The 13,374-nt window shown below is 39.1% G+C and overlaps 1 protein-coding gene and 1 long non-coding RNA gene across 7 annotated transcripts in view; one reads left to right on the forward strand and one right to left on the reverse strand.

Annotated features, from left to right (window-relative positions):
• The window catches only part of LOC135439476 (uncharacterized), a 53,988-nt gene extending 45,178 nt beyond the window's left edge, over positions 1-8,810 (forward strand). The window contains exon 3 of the long non-coding RNA XR_010438062.1: positions 8,607-8,810. This is a non-coding gene — a long non-coding RNA (uncharacterized LOC135439476). The remainder of the gene's footprint in view (positions 1-8,606) is intronic.
• Positions 1-13,374, reverse strand: part of Lar (tyrosine-protein phosphatase Lar) — a 163,149-nt gene that overhangs the window by 102,081 nt on the left and 47,694 nt on the right. The gene's annotated exons all lie outside the window — the stretch shown is intronic.

Below are 13,374 nucleotides of genomic sequence, written 5' to 3' on the forward strand. Positions count from 1 at the left end.
AAAGAAAACGACAAAGAAAATAAATATTAAGTAGAGCACGAAAATATATATATTTATATATGAAGCTCTGTTAAAGCTCTTAAAGGAACGATCGATAAAATATTTATTGTTTTGAAATATTGTAATAATTTTCCAAAAGCAATTTAAATCAGTATATTTTATATTAAGCTACTTAAGAAAAACGAAAATTACATATAATAGATCGTGTGAGAGTGTATTAAAACACCAAACGAAACAAATGTTGAAAAGTGCAGGAATATATCACAAATAGTTTAAAGTTTCTACTACATACTAGAGATCTAACATAAATGTATGTCCATTGTTACAATTGCATCGCATACGTACTTTAACCCAAACAATTAGTTTGTTATACTCTTTTAAATAACTTTCTCCCACTCACTTTCAGGCTCTCTCTTTAAATATCTTTACAAATCTTCTGTATGCCCGAAAATATAAATTTAATCAATCTTGGATTTTCTTACATCATTTGTAATTAGTTATTCGATTTGTAATTAGTTAGCATAATTTTTAAATTTATAAACTTGATATTATTTTAAATGCACACAAAACGAAAATCACACTTTTGACAGCTGCACATAAATAACAACACACGTTTTTGGCCTTTTTTTCTGCTCAGTTTCATGGACTCTAAACTCAATCCTTTAGCTAGTTCCTTAGTCAACAAATGTAATCAAAATTTATCATCATTAACAGCGGACAAGCCCCTGTCCCAATGCCCGCCAGCTGAAATTCCATTTGCATACTTCTAATTTGCTACCAAAAAAAGAAAGAGGGTACCTACAGCCCATTAACCAGAACAACTCAGTTAGTTGTGTTGTTTGTCGCGTTGCCAACTTAACTGGCTGACTAACAGGTCAGCAGTTAGCCCTTTTGATGGAGCCCCTCACCCATACACCCTACCCTACCCTACCTTCAGATGGTAGACCTAACCCATAATACAAATTGTATTGTTTTTGTATTTATGGCATGTGTTCATTTCAGTTTTTCTTTAACAGCTTTTTAACATGTAAATTCGATTTTTAGCGTGTACCGACACACACACACACACACACATACACTCAGTCGCACACACACACACCTTAATTAAATTTCTAATTATTGTAATTAACCACATTAATATGACCTCATGCGCACCCTAATTTGCTAAAATTCCTAGCTAAACACCCCGCAAGCCCCCCTTTCGACACAGCGTAAAATTGTGTAGAAAATTGTCGGTAAACATTTTTACAGTTTATTTGCAAAGCGTGGCGACCGCGACGTAGACGACGCCCCGTCAACCCCTCCTCCTCTTCCTCTTTCTCCTGCCCCATACCACCCCCCTCTTCTGCAGCTGCCCAACGTCGGTCGGTCCTTGTTGCTTTTTATTATATGGCCTCGGCATTGTTCGTGATATAATACCCTAGATGACAGTTGGCACGGGATATGATGGCTGTGCACGAGGTTTGTGACAATAAGTAAATATATATATATTTATTTTTTAAATATAGATAATAAAATTTAAATATATTCCTAAGATAAAAGTGCCATGTAAGTAAAAATTATCAGCTTAAAGATTTGCTTTTATAGGGTATCTACATGTACAGCACTATTGACTTTCCGCGTTCTAACTTATTTCTGATTGTTGTTGTTCTGTTCGTTGTTGGCCAGCGGTTGGTCTTAATGAGGTCATGTGTGTGTGTGTGTGATTGTGTGTGTTGGTTGTGCGACGCTGGTGATTATGATGGCATGAAATTAACATTTAATTTGAGCTGAACTGGCGCGCCACCTAGCGTCGTCTGTACGTACATACATACATATGCGTGTGTCTGTGTCTGTGTGTGTGTGTGTGTGTGTATTTGTGCTTTTGGCTAATTTATGCCGCTTGCCCCACAGACGTCTGAATGTGGCATCATTAGAGGCAACTTTGTGGCCCTGGACGCGCACCATTGGACAATGGCATGTAATTTATGTTTGTCTTAGCAGCTGCTTGCGTGAATTGTTGCCGTGAACCGCCACCAGCCAATGTAGCGCCCCGCACCTCCTAGCTGGCTGGGCGGCAACAAGTATATGGCGACCAACCAGTTAAAAGTTTTGCGGCCAAAAGTTTTGCTTGTCTGCGTTTAAGCAGCGACCAGACCAACACCAGATCCCACAGCCACCAAGTTGTCCAAAAAACAAATTTTTGCCCTCTCTTTCTCTCCCTCGCTCTCGCTCGGCCTCTTGCTGTCTCTATCTCTGGGGGATTTTTGCTGGCTAGCAAAACTTTCTTTGGCTTATCAATGCCGTGTGGCTGTGCCACGTCCGGCACCCTGCGCCCCTATTGAAAAGACGCCCCCGCAGAAAAGAAAAAAAAAACTGCAGCCAGCAAAAATTATTGAAAACCAAGAAGAAGAAAAAAATAGAACTGAGAAATGGCAAAAATCGAGCGCATGTCAGCAGCTAAAGTCGGTTTCGAGAAATGCCTTTGCTCGACTTTTCTCCACTTTCCCACTTTCCCATCCGCTTTTCTCCCTGTTACAGCTATTTCCCTTACATTTCATTTCATAATATGCCCGTCATTATTTATTAATGAGGCTTAAGCAGCGTCTAACATTTCAAAGCTCGGCAACCGCCACCAGGGACCAGTTGGTGGTGAGGGGCGATGGAGGAGGAGGTGGCCGTGTTTTGGATGAAAGTACAAAATAATAAAAATGTGCTCGCATTAAATATTAATTTCCATTTCGACTGATAAGTGCACAGCTCTACGAGCTCTATGTTGCGGCTGTCAGTGCCTAGAATTTGACCTGTCAAAGGTCACGAAATGACGCGAATTGCTTTCGGCTAGAAGAAATGCCGAAAGCTGGGCTTTGAAAGCTTTAAGGTGTTCATTATGAAATGGCAATAGCCTCAAGAGTTCGTGATCAGTAGAGCAGAGATACGGTTTCCGAATCGGAGATAGACAATATTTTATATTTAGTCATAAGGTCACAATTTATGGACGGAATCTGCTGAAAGTCGCAGCAGTAATAGTTTCGGGGTCATAGCTCAACCGACCCCAATTTCAGCTTGAGCTAAAACAGTCCAAGTCCAAATCTTCTATGTGCATAAATGTATCATCTCTGTCGCTAAACAAGCGTTTCCGTTAACACTATACGGTTCAGCACACTTGAGCAGAGCCATTCGTAAAGCCCCTTTTTTCGTCATTGACCCAAACAACACTTGAGTATTTCCGCTAGAAACAACAAAAAATGGTGTCAACCATATCGCTCGCCAAAAAAAAGACGGTAAAGTTGAAAAAAAAAAAACAGCCAAGGAAAGAGTATAGAGTAGGAACGAGAAAAACGGCAGACAAATTCCATGAACAAAATGAAATGTCAACAGTAAATTTACCTTACACTTTGGCCATTGTCATTTGTTGTTGTTGTTGGTTGTTTGGTTATTTGGCTGTTGGTTTTCGGGCTGATTATTTTCTTTTCTAATGCGCTGAAAGCTCATTTTTCTTATTTGGGTAAAAATTCTCTTAATGGGATTTACAAAAAAAAGAAGCGAAATGTCTATAGAGGCTATGCCAGAATTGGGTTCGGTGTGTGTGTGTCTGTGTAAAATGGCGCATAAATATGTTGAAAATGGACTTGAGAATTTATTTACATAAAAAAAGGATTTTACAAATGGAGCACGACGTAACAATATATACAGCCAGTGATTTGTTGTTGTTGGTGCCTTTTGTCATTATTATAAGCGACTGAACGATCCCTTTTTTTTTTTCCTATGCTACTTGAAAGCCAATGTTGCCTTGGTGACAGCTGATGAGGGCTGCAACGGGGGCTGTTGCTGTCTCTGGGTTGTGGATGGGGGGTGTTTTTATTGAGAGCTCAGCTCTATATCTGTTACACACATTGGGCCGGGCCAATGACCATAAATCTGTAGACAGGCAACCAGAAATAAAGATGAGAAAAATTTGTTGGCCTAACAACATTTGGTGGCACCCAATTGAAATGCTACTCAGTTTTGCAGCAAGTTCATTTAAAATTGTTGTCAAGGATTGGTTGGTCTGAGCGAGCGGCGGGCGGGGGCGCGCTGGGGAAAAGGTAGAGCACAAGAGGCAGGGGAGGAGGCAGAAACAAAGTCGCGCGCACTAAGCAGCAAATCCTTTCATCCGATTTAAGTAAATGCAAACAAAATAAGTAAATAGCAAGAAGCAACAAACCATCCACGCGACTGCCCCTCCCTTGGAGCTTAGCGCCTTGCAGGCGCGCCTTCAGGCAGCGCACCTCCTCCACCAACACGCCCCTCGCCAAGACCCTGCACTCCACGACAGGAACCCCTCTCGACAGACACTTGGGCGAGCTTGTTAAAACTTTAAGTCCGTTTTACTTAACTTGGCTCCTTTAGCTGACAGTTGTAACTGTTTCTGTTTTGCCGTGCTTTCAACTCGATCTCTCTTCCTTTCACTCGCATACTCTATCGCTTTCTTTAAGTTTGTTAATTTTTAAATGTTTTGTTTAAAGCCTTTAACCATTTAACACATTTGACTTTCTTTTTTTTTTTAATGTTCACGTTATTTTTTTTAATTTCTGTCATTGACAGCATCTCTAATTGACTTGCTTTGTTTCTACATATACCACGCACTCTTTCACACTCACTGTTGCTGTCTCTGTTGCGCTGACAAGCCCGTTAATTAGTCAACTTGCTTAGGCACTTTTGCTATTGACACTTGATCAAATGGTTTTAATTTCAGCTTAACGCAATCTATTTTTTGATTATTATTTTTAATTGATTTTTTATGCACTTAAGTGAAGCAATGCTCGGTGATCGAACAATTAAAGTAGTCCATTTTCATTTCAATTACTTTATTTTTTTAATCTATTTTGGTTTAATAATGCGCGTTTTAGTTATTTGATCTGAGTTAAATTTCAAGATTAGGTACGAGATTTGTATTAGGAATAATATAGAAAATAAAAGGAAATTCGAAATTTATTTTTATAAATTATTATCCTGATCGGTTCTGGCAATATTTTCACATCCAAGCCAAGAAATATAAAACTCCTCTATTTGTAAATTATTTTTATTAATATATAAATAAAAACAAATTTGATCTGATCCGAAAAATAAAACTTCCAGCTTAAGAGCATAAAAATTTCTTCCATTGTAAGCTTTAATAATCAAAAACTTCATATTTTAAAAAGTATTTACAATTCACTCTTTAATAATTTGTTCCCCATGGTTTATAACTCTTTCTCTACTCTGCAAACACACAGAAACTAATTGAAAGACAAATTGGCAGCTTCTGAAAAAACACACACACACATACATATATACACACTCACTTAGCCACAACAATTACTCAACTCACAACTCTCAACAAGAGCTCTCGAAATGGCCGCAATATTAAATGCTTAAAGCTACCCCAGAGGAGGCTCAAACCCCAGCGCCCGTCCAGAGGCTGGCACACTTGACAAAGAACGAATATAAAGTTGCCATGGTCTATGCGATATTTTGCGTAGCTCGGCATAATTTCAAATTAGTGCACTCAATGGCAATGGTTTTGCAGGTTTTCTAGTTTTCCACAGCTTTGCTGGTTTTATGCATTTCGACCGGCATATATTTACATAGCCGGCGCATGCTGTCGGCCAAAATGCAAAAATGCTGCGAACGGGGCCCAGAAACAACTGCTTCTCTGGCTGCAGTGAATATGTGGACCAAGGCCCAGTAGCATCAATTTCTGCAAATGCAGCTCAAAACAAATCGGAATGCATAGGGTTTGCACAGCTTGACAGCGAGATGCCCTTTATCAATGGATTCATTTATAACCTTTGATCTTGTCAAGCGAGTATTATAAAGTGTGTGTACCCACAATCAAAACTCGAATCCTTTAATTCGAGTTTAAAAAAGCTTTCATAAAACTATCTATATGGTATACGCGTACATATCAGATTTATTGCTGTTAAAGTCTTTGATTTGATTTTAAAAAACTATTCAAAGGAATTATTACCCTTACGATATCTTTTGCAGGGTATACAAATGCCAAAGCCCGGCCAGCCCAGTTGACTGGGGCGAGTAATGCAGCTGCTGAATGCTGCATGCAACTGGATGCGTGTTTTGCGGCTTAACAGCAACTGCAACGGTCAGCGCAAGTGGTCGCCAAGGGGTATTGAGGGTGATGTGCTGGTTAGTCTGCCAGCTATGAGCAACGGGCATTAAAGTGCTGCATAAGCTGAGGCGCACGCACGCCTCGCTGCATAATAGGTAAAAACGTTGGCAAAAATCCAGGCAAAAATGTAGAAAAAAATCCGGGAAGCTTTGAAAAAAAACCATATATATATGTGTATGTATATGGAGGAAAAATGTGGAATTGCTTTGACATTTTAACATTGTAGTAGCAAGTTGTGTCGCCTGGGCGGTCGTCAAATTTGTTGCTGCTGCTGCTGCTGTTGCCCCTGAAATGGCGAGGGCGTAAAATTGCCGTAACATGACAGCGAACAACTTGGCGAAGGTAACTCAAAACGCGCTGCGAACACGCAAGGCCAGAGACCATCTACCCGAACACAGCCAAAAAATTGACCCACCAACCCACTAAACCACCAAGACCCACCAAGAAACCCACTCGGGCGAACTCAAAACCATTTCCAAAGTATTTGCCTAATGTACTCGCTGCTCGCTTGTTGGTGTTGACTTAAGCGCACACACACCTACACCCACAGCCACACACAGTTTGGTTGTGTGCGGGGTCTGGGCAACGTTTATCAGTGCGCGCTAGAAGAAAGTTTTTCATAATGTGTGGAAAAGAACTTGCGCCAGCCCAAAAGAAAAACTGTCAACTTGACACAGGCGGTGTCCTTTTTTTCTTGTCTTCCCTATAGTATATATGTGCTTGTTGGGGTATATTAGCTATTTATGGAAGCAGGTAAAAAATAGTCAAGATACTTTTGGGATATAATATATAATAATTTACGACAGATAGTTCTGATAAGGCAACCAAATCTATTAGATTAAAAATATTGCTTCGATCTGATTTAGAATTCCCATCATGTTTTAGCTTAGAAAAGGTCAAATAGCGTAACAAAAGAATGTTTAAAGGCCATCAGATTCGAGGAAAATAACAATTGAATAAACTATTAATAGCATGTTATGCGTCATTTATTTTATAATTCTCAACTAGTGTTAGCTTAAAGCAACTTATGTAGCATAACAATCACTTCCTTTAGGGAATATTGGATATACTAGTTCCAGCTGAAACATTATCTATGCAATGTTTATGTTATGCTAGATTTGGTTTTTAATTCTTAACTGTTTTGTTTTTTAAAACAACTTATGTAGCATAACAGTCGCTCATGGTAAGTAAGTAAGTAAGTTCTTGTTATGCACTTCCTTCAGGGCATTAAATATTCGTTATTGTACACAATTTGCCAGCTCATATTTCTTGTTGTTCTCATTCTTTTTTTTTTTGTTGTTGCTTGCAGCTTTGCCTACATTATTTATGCATTTTTCTTTCGGTGGCTGCTGCTGCTGTTGGCTTTTAATAGTTGTGTCTGCGGCATTGTGCGAGTATGTGCAACGGTGTGTGTGTGTGTGCGTTTGCCTGTGAGTGTGTGTGCGTGTGCGCGTGTTTACCACATTGAAAAGTTTTCTTTGCAAAGTGCTTGGTACATGCGAGCGCGCAAATATGCCAAAAAATATGCTACACAAAAATCGCTCAAGTGCAAAGTTTTAACAATTGGAAAGTTTGCATCCTGGGCGCAGTCTGTCGAAGAAAAACCAGAGCCAGAGGTAGCTCCCTGTGCTCCAATCCAACACCTCCCAATACACCCCCCAACCCCCTCGATGCTCGACACCCTACTTCAGTCAAGTACTTAGTTAGAGCGTCAAACACAAAATGCAAACCAAGAGGCGGACGGGGTGGGGAAAGGCAAGGGGGTTGACATGTGCTTTAAGTGCTGGTCACATAACTGCGAAGTGAAGCTGACAAAAAATAAACTTGTCCTCAATTTGTGTGCATGGCACCAAAGTGTTGAAAAACGTTTGACAACAAGTGAAATATGAAGTTGAGTGCGAAAAAAAAATATTTATATATATATATAAAGCCTAAAATGAACAATCTGAAGAGGAAAAGTTGACTTTAGATTAGAATGTTAATAAACGGAAAATGTTTAAAGAACTTTTAGATATATTTTCTTTGTTTTGCTAGCTGGCGAAATATAAAAGAACATAAGCTTGAGGATATACTTAAAGAAAAAACTATGAACGTATCTGAACTCAGTGGAAATACTGAGTCTATTGATTTTTCTGGGGTTGTATAAATCAGGTTGAAAATTATTTATAAAGCAGCAGTAGTTCGCAAACAATTACAATCATTTTTAAAAAATCAAGCCTGAAAGTTGAAAATTGTTAACAATAAGTCAGCCTAGCCTCAAACTATATATAATTGAAAATGAATTTTATTAAAGGCAAATGTATATAACACACTTTTGCATATATGTCAACTTCTTGTATAAATCTTATGTCATAATCAAAGTGTTTCGTTGATTTCAAAATATCTTGGTTGAATATAAATGTGATTGAGTTGATTTAACAAGCATTCCATTAAATTTTCAATTTCTAATATATTTTGATTTTGTTTCTTTCTGCAGCTTTAACAAATGGCCAAAAAGCGAACTTTAAAGACTTCAAAGTGCTTGGAAAAATTGCGTCGAATAAATCAAGTAAAATAAATATAAATGCACATTGCCTTTAAATAGTTGACTCGACTGGCGCAAAGTTCGAACTCGAGCCAAAGCAAATATGGCAACAAAGAGATATTAGATAGAGTAAGAGAGCAAGAAAAGGGAGCGAGAGAGGATGGAAGAGAGAGAGAGGGGGGTAGAGGGTAGAAACGAGTACGAGTAGCAAAAACAAACTTTTGCTAGTTTTGCATTGCCTTGCAAGTGGCAAAGTGGCGCCACCTGGCGACCCAATGAGGTGTGAAGATGAACAGTCGCAAGTATCTAAAGGCGTTATTGTTGCACTCACACACACACACAAACAGGTACAACTAAAGCAAATACAAGTGTCGCACCAAAGCAAAAACCAAATCAAATGCGCTGCAATCTCTATGGGTGTGTGTGCGAGTGTGTTTTTGTGGTCGGGTCTTCGCCTAGCAGCTGCTGCCCGTCCCTCCACACCTGCCTCTACCCAAACCCCTTGCCACTTCTCGTTGTCCTCGCACCGAGTGCTGCCTGTTGCCTGGCGCTTGGTCTACACCTTTGTGGAAATCCAACAATGTCAACTATGCAACACAAAAGCGACAATGCCGTCGCTTTGTCTGACTGCCAAAGTGCAGGGGCAGCCGTGAGGGGCAGGTTCTGGGGTGGGGAGGTAGTGTGGCAAGTGCGGCTCTTGTTGCTGACTCTGCTCTGCTGTTGTTGGTTATTTTGTTTTCTTTCACTTTTTTATATGTGCCATACAAAAATAGCTCACTTTGCGGACGGCATTTCTCATTCTCAGTCTCGTTTCACGCTATTCTCTCGGTGCGGAACAGCCCCCCAACCCCCTCACTATCCACCCTTTTAGCCAACTGTTTCATGTTGCTTTTTTATGCCCGCAATTTGCATTGCCTGCTTTGTCGACGTCTTTTGCACTTTTGCTTTTGCCTCGTGCAGCTGCTTTAAGCGAAACGCGAGTAAAAACTACACAAAAAATACACAAAAATAATGACATTAAAATGCGCATTATATTAAAACCCGATGCCCGATTTGCTGCTAGCCAAGCATCGACATGCCCCAATGGGGGGCGCCGCACGTGCCGCTTGAACCTTAACCCCTTGGCGTGTGCTCACACGACATGCAAACGGAAACGAACAACAACCAGCAACAACTAACAACAACAACAACGAGTCTGTTGCCTGGCAAACTACTTCAGTTTTATGAGGCTACCCGCTGCGACTCCTAAGCCCCTCCGCCCTTCCTGCTCTGCCATCAATTGACAATTATGAGGCCACGCCCATTGCCGTGCTCATAAATTTTGTAATTATTCCCCTGCGTGCTCCCCAAAACAACAACAAAGCCACACGAGAAAAAATGAACACACACGCATCATGAAAAGCAGCCCCTACAATAAGAGAGAGTGAGAAAGACAGAGAGAAACAGAGAGAGAGGCAGTTCTGTTGGGCTTTGAAAATTTTGGAAATAAGCATATGGTATATGATGATGGCATATGTGAGATATGGGATATGGCGTGATGAAAACAAAAGGACTTTAAAGAGTTCATATTTTGAGCTGAGCTTTATTGGGCATCGAGTTTCTAGCAAATTACTCTAGAAAAGAGTGAAGTAAAGATTTATGTGCTATACTCATGACTTACCAAAGGCACAACTAATATTCATAGCTAGACGATGTAAGGTATATGAACTATGTAATAGAATTTCGGATGGCAAGCCCGCAGCACGCAATTGCGCTTTAACCAGTTGGGAATTATAAGCGTTTAGTCTGAAAAATTTAATGCGTGTGCAAATCTCTTCCTACTCCAAGTAATCAGTAGCTCCTATTCAGATTCATTTAGTTAGCTTTTAAATTTTGATTACACATTTTATTCTTGATGCAGAACATTGACCGTGAATGCCTCGAGGTTCGTCTATCGTCTAACTAATCTAATTTTATAACAGACTCTTCAAATTAGAATCTACTCAGAAAAAAAATTTAAAAACTATGCCATATGCTAGTGAATTTAATTAAATATTCCCCAGAAAAGAATTATATAATGTTATCATATATAAATATATAAAAAAGTAATTAATTACTTAATTATTTATATTTATTAATTAATATAGATGTGCATATAATAGTATGCCATATTTTATTGAAATTGGCTTCAACATTCAATTCTTAGTTTCCGAAAAGCTAGTTACTTATTCCTATTAACAATAAAAAAAAGAAAATCCATAAAACTGAAAAGAGAATTATGTACAAAACTCCATAACAATTGGCAAAGTTCCTGAAAAAAACAAAAAACAAACACAGCCGCACCCCGTAACCTTGTCGAGAAACGGAAATAAATGAAATTTATTGTCACGCACACGTCTACAGAAAGGAAATTTTTGTCTGGGTACTTCGTAAGGGAATGCAATTAAAATTTCATGTACTTATTGCTGCCTGCGCACCTTAATTGATTAATATAAGGCCCCGCCCGACCTCTGAACCTTAACAAAATACCAAAAAATAAAAATATAACGAATTTCTGGTAAAAGGGCCAAACAAATTAATTAAAAAATGCGTTGTCTGCTTTTAGGCGGCATCTTGTGAGGCGCAACCAGTCGGCCGTTTCGGGGCGCCGTCTTAGCCATAACGCTGGATGCTAACAAAAATAAATAAATTGTACTTAAAGGGGCTTCCGAGTCGCCGCAGTGCAGCCATAAACATTAATTAAAACTTTTGACCCTTGCCCGGGCTGAGGGGGCACCGGCGGCAGCTGCTGCTGCTGCTGCTGCTGAGGGGCTGCTCATCAGCTGCAATATTCATGTGCAGACCAGCAACTGCAGCAACAACAACATCAGCGTGAACAACCTGCAAACTAGTACAATAAAATGCACTCAAAATTGTTGCCCCAAGTGGGGGAGGGGATTGGTGGAGAGGGCAAGCTGTACGCTAAACGGCGGCCGGTGCGGCCTCAGTGGCCTTATTTGTACGTACCGCTCGAAAAATTACGAGTTAAGCACTTTTTGCCCACGGCACAACACACACTCAAACACACACACACGAACATACACACATATGTGAGCCATGAATCATTTAGCACTCACACACACTGGCTGGCCTGTACGCGAGGCGAAGCGCGCGCAAACTTTTCGCTTTTTAAATGAAAACTGCGCGAGGATTTCCCTTTTTGCCCTGTAAAAGGTCGTGGCAAAAGGGCATGCAAAGGGCAACAATTTGATGAACCGAAATAAGTGAACCAAAATCAGAACTTTATACGAAAAATCACAATTCGGATATAACCCAATTAATCAATTAATCAAATAAACTGGTTCATTTGGTAATCAATATTATTTAATTTGCTTAAGGAAGCTGTGAATCAAATATTTCAATATTATTCATTTCGCTATTAGAAGAGTTTAGAATGGAACTATTGTGAATATAAATTGGTTCATTAACTAAGGCATCTTAGCACATTTCCTCCCTTTACCAGAACATTCGCTAGGTATAAATGTATAGATTTATCAAAAATTAAAACTTTCAGACTTAAATCAATTATATGATCCGGATTATAATTAAACAATTTTATTAAAATACTGTCTGTGAATTGACTTTGCTCATTCGAACTAGTTCAATAAGTTATGGCACTAAATATCTTCCAACTAATAAAACACACTAATAAACATTAGCTTACAGGGTATTTATCTAGTGCATTATTGAAAGAAAGACTCTAAAGCTTAAAATCTCGCATATGAAGCTCATTTAATTACTGATTTTTGCAAATTCCACTTTTTGCACTTTGACATGCTACCACAGAAAACTTTATGATAAATTGCAGGGTATTTCTCTAGTTCATTCACTTTCATAAACATTTTTTAGTACTTTTTTTCTTTGGCCATTGCCGAAATTTGTTCGCTACAAGCAAAATATGACACGGACATATGGCGCTGCCCAGCAAAATGTGTGTTCGGCTCAGTGTGTGGTGTGTGTATGTGTGTGTGAGTGAATGTGGCATACTTTTTGGGCGTCAGCTCGGTTAGATGGAAACAAACAAATAGACAAAAGTGGCAAACACACACACACACAGAGATAGAGACACAGTCAAACACACTCATCTGGCTGCCAAGGAAACTCAATTGAAGAGAAAGCCCGGCGAGCCAGCGAAGCATTAAATTAACATTTTTTCTAATTAAACTGGCAGCAAGTGGTATGCAAAAAAAAAAAAAATAAAATAAAAAAAACAAGTGTGCAGCACAATGCGTTGCCACAATTTGTGGCACTTAAAAGTGAAGCAGCAAAGATTTGCATAATGTCATTCTGTCTGCGGTGGCATTTGAGCCAGATAAGTGCGACTTTAAGCGACGAGATTTCAGCTGGGAATTTTAATGTTTGAAGCAAAAAAAGGGGTTCAACAACTTAAAAGAACTGATTTTTTCTCGAAGCGAAGCTAAGTTGAACATTTTTAAAGAACATAGCTCAAAGCTGACCCACTAATTAAGTGTGTGCTTGAGGGATCCGATAACTTGTTCCAAATATATATTTAAATACTTTGTAGTATGTAATATTTAACTCTTAAGATTGCTTGAACATATTTGTAAAATTATGCTTAATATAAAATTTTATAATAAAGAACAAAAGACATATGATTACCTACAAGGTCCACATTGGAACGGAAGGGAAGTGGAACATGTTTTGCTATTCTGGGGGCTATACATAGGAAATTGCAGCTAAT

The sequence above is a fragment of the Drosophila montana genome, unplaced genomic scaffold (assembly GCF_035044405.1).
Source record: "Drosophila montana isolate Dmon_TW-CO22-7 unplaced genomic scaffold, ASM3504440v1 contig_402_1, whole genome shotgun sequence".
In the NCBI taxonomy this organism is placed as follows: Eukaryota; Metazoa; Arthropoda; class Insecta; order Diptera; family Drosophilidae; genus Drosophila; species Drosophila montana.